Consider the following 6,590-nt stretch of genomic DNA (forward strand, 5'->3'; position numbering starts at 1 on the left):
AGAAAACTACATGTCGGGGTGGTGGTGGGGTGGTGGTGCTGATAGTAAACTTAGCTGGCCCAGCCGAAACATCTGCTACCATGTATTTTGTTGCCTAAGATGATGTTCAAGGTGATGCCCCTCCCCACCCTTCTGTATATAGAAGCTAACTGGACTGGCAGTTAAAGAGTTTAACACAGTATGGGCAACAGGGCCACTTCCTACTGCATTTGCAAGCAGCAAGGGGAGAAAGGCAGATGATGTGATAATAGAGCTCTGTCCTGCAGTGGTTTGCCACGGACTCCCATCCCTCAGTATCTCTGAGGCAGCTGCCTCACTCTGTCCAATGGTTTGGCGGGTCAACTCTGTTCTTGTCATTTACTCTCTGGAGATATGCCTTAGAATGTGGGCCCCCACAATCCTCAGAGATTTGTGGACCATACACACCCATTCCTGGGCCTCAGAGTGCTGTACTTGAACTCATCCCTAATTTTTTTCTTCCAAAATTGTTTTTGAACCAAAAGAGCCCATTGCACACTCTATATCCCTCCTCCCCCAATTGCAGTTGTGTGGGCAGACTAGGGCTGTAGGGGACTCCTTAAAACATGCCAAAATTTATATGCCCACTAGAGATCACAAGGCTTATGTTTTGAACAAAAAAAGTAGCTCTTAAAAATGTTGGGTGTGTGTGGCAGTACTAGAGGAGCAATACTTTGTGGGCCTACTTAGAGGAGAGCCTACTGCCATCATACAACCCCTACTTTCGTATCCGTGAATAAAGTGAACACTACTGAAGTAAATAAGTCTCTATCAACTTAATGAAAAATACAATTAAGTCCTGTATTTATTCAGGAACTTCTCACTACAGTGGGGTCTTGACTTGAGAACTTAATCCGTATTGGAAGGCGGTTCTCAAGTCAAAAAGTCTGTAAGTCAAGTCTCCATTGACCTACAGTGCATTGAAAACTGATTAATCCCGTAACAGGCCATTTTTGTTCCATTTTGGTTTTTTTCTGGTCTGTAAGTCAAATCTCAATCTGCAAGTCAAACCTAAATTTTGTGGCCAGAGAAGTCTGTAACTCAAAAAGTCTGTAACTCAAAAAGTCTGTAAGTCAAGGGTCCACTGTATTCCCAGAAATATGGAGCACAGAAGAATACCAAATTAGATTGGATTGTGGTAGTGGCAGAAGCAGACCTGATCCTAATAGCTTTCCATAGTGAACAGATTCCATCAGCTATGCCTTATGTTCACAGCTTGTTTTTCAGACTACGATGTTCAGGATCCCTCAGGACCATGATAATTAGCCATACTGGGTAGAGGATTCCAGGTGTAGTTCAAACAGGTAACTATTCCAAGCTCTGATCTCATATGTTGGCACTACATAAACAGAGTAAATGAAGCTGTGGACACAGCAAAACAAATGGCTGTCACAGGCTGTGCTTGTCTTGGGTGACGCAAACCACACAGATCCTCTTAAGACTCTGTAGGTCATTTGCATGTGGGAATATGTTTGTTGTTATGGGCCACCAAGCTGTTTTTCACTTATGGTAACCTTGACTTAATAGGGATTTTGATGTATATAAAATATACAAGGAATGGTTTACCATTGCAACCCCCAGCACAAGTTTTCATGGCTGGGTAGGAATCTGAACCCTGGTCTCCTGAATCCTAGTCCAAAAATCTATTTGCTATTTCAGAATGACTCATGGGAGGAAGTTGCTGCCAAATGTGATAAAAGCATTTTGAGATTTAATTTGGATATATGCTACCTACCTAGGAAAGATTTAAGACAACCAAAATTGATTCAAAATAGTTATGGTGGTTTACAGTCATTCTTTTGTTACTCACCTAGTTGTTTCCCTTTTAGCCCAGAGTTATGTCTAGTCTTATGTATATTCTCTCCCAATCCTCAATCCAGAAAAAAAATATTAAATCCATATCCCTTTTTAAAAAAGATAGTTCAAATGATAATCAAACTGAATCAGGATATGCAGAATTCATTAGTCAAGTACAGCCTGGAAAGAGATGAGACTTGGAAGCACTAATTGCTTTTGGCATTTTGAAGGAGAAATCAAATCAAATGCCATTCTGGTCACAAGCACTCTATATTACATACACACATCATGTGTCTGCCATCAAATTCCTAAACATTACATCTGCAATCCTATACGCACTTCTTGGACTAACTTGTGAGCAGATGCATACAGGATTGCAGTATATGTCAATGGTAAATCATGTATCTTCTATAGTATAAAGAGAATAAATGCCACATCAAAGATGCTATGGCAGGATGGCTGAAAGAGACAAGATGTTATAAGTGGGGAGCTACTTTATTAATAAAAATCTGCCTTGCATCCTAGAAATATATGAACACAGATATTCCTTAGCATCATTGGTAGCCAGTGACTCCAATTTTCAAGGTACTGTACTGTGAATCTTGTTTGGGTTTTACTCCATGTTTCACAGGAACTGTCCTAGATGTTAAACTCTATGTTCTATATAGGTTTACCACCTAGTAAAGTGTAAACTTAAAACCTGGAGTGGATTTACAGCACCCCAAAAACCAGAGTCAGACATTGCCACTGGCTAGGATACTGAATCAGATCTTGTACAGGTGTCCAGGTTCCCCTCATGCATGCTTATCAGGCAACCTGTTTGTTGGTGTTGTTTTTAATTCAATCCCTCTCCTGGCAAACTATTTTTCTATTCAAAGGTGGCATCAATCTTGAATCTTATTTAGCACAGTTCAAGAAGAAATCTGACACCGTTCAAGGTCTGAAGTTAGACAATACTGAGGCCAGAATGCTGAAATTAGTATTATGTAGATAATTATGTGGACCACAGCAAACTATGGCAAGTTCTTAAAGAAATGGGAGTGCCTGACCACCTTATCCATCTCCTGAGAAACCTATATGTGGGACAGGAAGCAAGTTAGAACTGGATATGGAACAACTGATTGGTTCAACATTGGGAAAGGAGTACGACAAGGCTGTATACTGTCCCCCAGCTTATTTAACTTATATGCATCATGCATCATGCGGAAGGTTGGACTGGAGGAATCCCAAACTGGAATTAAGACTGCCGGAAGAAATATCAACAGCCTCTGATATGCAGATGATAACACTCTGATGGCAGAAAGTGAGGAGGAATTAAAGAACCTTGTAATGAGTGTGAGAGTGCAAAAAACGGTCTGAAACTCAACATCAAAAAAACTAAGATCATGGCCACTGGTCCCATCACCTCCTGGGAAATAGAAGGGGAAGATATGGAGGCAGTGACAGATTTACTCTTCTTGGGCTCCATGATTACTGCAGATGGAGACAGCAGCCACGAAATTAAAAGACGCCTGCTTCTTGGGAGGAAAACAATGACAAATCTTGACAGCATCTTAAAAAGCAGAGACATCACCTTGCCAACAAAAGTCCGCATAGTCAAAGCTATGGTTTTTACTGTTGTGATGTATGGAAGTGAGAGCTGGACCATAAAGCAAGCAGACCGCCGAAGAATTGATGCCTTTGAATTGTGGTGCTGGAGGAGGCTCTTGAGAATCCCCTGGACTGCAAGGACAACAAACCTATCAATTCTAAAGGAAATCAACCCTGAGTGCTCACTGGAAGGACAGATCCTGAAGCTGAGGCTCCAGTACTTTGGCCATCTCATGAGAAGAGAAGACTCCTTGGAAAAAACCTTGATGTTAGGAAAGTGTGACGGCAAGAGAAGGGGACGACCGAGGATGAGATGGCTGGACAGTGTCTGCGAAGCTACCAACATGAATTTGACACAACTCCGGGAGGCAGTGGAAGATAGGAGGGCCTGGCGTGCTCTGGTCCATGGGGTCACGAGGAGTCGGACACGACTAAACGACTAAAGACGAGATATAATTCTTACTTTGACAAATTTTGAAGGGTTTTGTATTGCTTTTTTAAAAAAACCCTGCAGGTACATTGATGGGGAGAAAAGAAACTGTAGTTCAAGGCTCTTCATGGACATGCTTTTCATGGAGAAGATCCCAAGTTTGATCCCTGAAAGGGGCTGGTGGGGGAATCCTTCCTGAAAACATGCAGAGCTACTGCCAGTCAGTCAACAAGATTGGTCTAAACCAGGGGTGTCCAACCTTTCACCTTCCCTGGGCCACATTAGAAGATGAAAATTTGGTTTGGGCCGCATGAGGGGGGCAGCCCTAGCCGTCCTCTGCAGCCCGGCTCCAAGCGCGCTTACCGGCAGCTGCGATCTCAGACAGCAGAGACTGCCAGCTTCAACTCCGGCGGCATTATGGGGCTGGGAGGGGGTCCACCTATTGACAGGGACGGCACAATGCAGTCACACAGCCCCCTTCTCCCCTCCCCTCCCGCTCCTTCCTTCCTTCCCTCCCCCCCACCATTGTGACGTGCCCCAGCCACATTCCGGCCGCAAGTGCCGGCAGTGTAACTTGAAACTTTGGAATTTCTTTAAGAATAAAAAATTGCACTGGGCTGCATTATGAGCCAACCTGGGCCGCATGCGGCCCTCGGGCCACAGGTTGGACAAGCCTGGTCTAGACCGACCAATGATCTGACTTATGAGGTTTCCTGTGTCCCTGTGATGACTATAGGAAAAAAAACCACACACGCACACGCACATACACGCACACCACAGGAAATGTAATGCATATCGTCATATTCTTTTACTGCCAACTGATTAATAACCTATGCTGATTAATGTCTCATCAATACAAGTTTGATGGTATCTTGACTGCTGTTCAGCATTGTGATGAGCATCCAGGCCTGGGAAAGGTAACGACTAAGGGAACCTGTCTTCCAAGTACAGGTGTCATGACAACACAGAAAAAAAAATCCTCACTCCTTAGCAGGCTTTAGATGGTCATAGGATACTAATGATCTTGAGTGTGAAGTTTGATTAGGAACATGCAATGAACAGAGCATGCATATTGCAGGAAAAATCCTCAATACAGTAAAAGAAATGAAGAAGCTGAACATTTAGAGAAACATTTATTGCCCAGATTCACATGTTTTTGCTTAAACATGTAGAAATAATATTTGAAAGAAGCTAGCAATATGTTTCTGATCACAATGCTGTGCCTATTTTGTCTTTGCCATTGAACCTTAAAACCAGAATCTTAATTACGTTCAAATTGCCCTGCACACAAGTGATTCAGGGACCAGGCTCCCGGAATAATTTACATGGAACTACAATTGCATTTCCTGACAGTTGAATATGTAACAACAACTCCTACATCTTCTAAAGCCACACCCTCTATTCCAGTCATTTTGCTGGATGCCAGAAAAGAACAGATAAACACATTGTGGCTCTTTAGCTACTATGAAAATGCATTTCACTTCCAGCCATGGAAAGACACAGTGAATGCATTTTTTTCTGTACAAAGACTTCTGAAGCTCCAGGGCACAGCAAATCTCACCACCCTCCTCTTTAAATTTTGGTATATTTCTGTCTTAGAGGTATACACATGTGTGTTCTTAGATTACAGTGGTGCCTCGCTAGACGATGATAATCCGTTCCACTGAAATCACTGTTTAGCGAAATCATTGTCTAGCAAAAAGCATTTCCCCATTGGAATGCATGGAAACCTGTTTAATGTGTTCCAATGGGGAAGAATCGCCATTGTCTAGCAAAGATCGGCCATAGGAAAGCTGCTTTGCGAACCGCCGATCAGCTGTTTAAATCGCTGTCTTGCGAAGCTTAGGTCCTGAAAACACCTGTTTTGCGAGTGCGGAGAGAGCTGTCAAAATCGTTGTTTAGCGAAAATCGGTTTGTGAAGCAGGGACCAAACACTGTCCAGCGAAATTCCTCCAAAGGAATCACTGTTTTGCGAATCATTATAGTGATCGCAAAAAGTCAATGTCCAACAAAAAAAACCTGTCGTGCGGGGTAACTGTCTAGCAAGGCACCACTGTACATCTCCATGAACTGTGCTACCTGGGGAATTCTGGAATTGTAGTCCAAAAAAGCATTATCTCACACTTCTACTCTATTTCAACCAGGCTTTCTTGTATCTGGCTCTGGTTGCTAGACATCAGGATTCTACTGAGAAAGGCATCTGCCTTAGAATCAGCATGTGATCAATACTACACTACTTTGAAATGCTGCCAAAATAACACACCATAGTGCATTTTAAAATATAACAGCCTATTCAAGAAACCACCTGGATACTGATCTAAGCCAAAGCTCAAAGTATAGTTTTATGCAAAATGATACAGTCACAAGTATGACAACGCTTGTGCTATCTAGAAATTAGGACATTGCATAGCATAACCCTAGGTACTGGATAACTACTTGAAAATAAGTGCCAGTGCATTCAAATAAATTCATTTCTAGTTCAGTATGCATAGGATTACAGCCCCAGTTCTGGGGTGCAAACATTCAGGGGAAAAATATATTTGATTTAACATTTGGTAAATGGAGAAAGGGCCTCTAGATCACCCATTAGTCATTGCTGTTTTATTAGAAGTTATCTCAATAAACTGAAGAACAGTTTATCATCATAGTAACAAAGTGTAAATAATTAAGGAATATATTTATTTAAAATGTAATGCTCAAGCAGGGTTTTAAACTACCATTGGCCACCAGGAAGACAAGTAAGTGGGTGCTAAAT

This window comes from Pogona vitticeps, chromosome 1 (assembly GCF_051106095.1).
Source record: "Pogona vitticeps strain Pit_001003342236 chromosome 1, PviZW2.1, whole genome shotgun sequence".
In the NCBI taxonomy this organism is placed as follows: domain Eukaryota; kingdom Metazoa; phylum Chordata; class Lepidosauria; order Squamata; family Agamidae; genus Pogona; species Pogona vitticeps.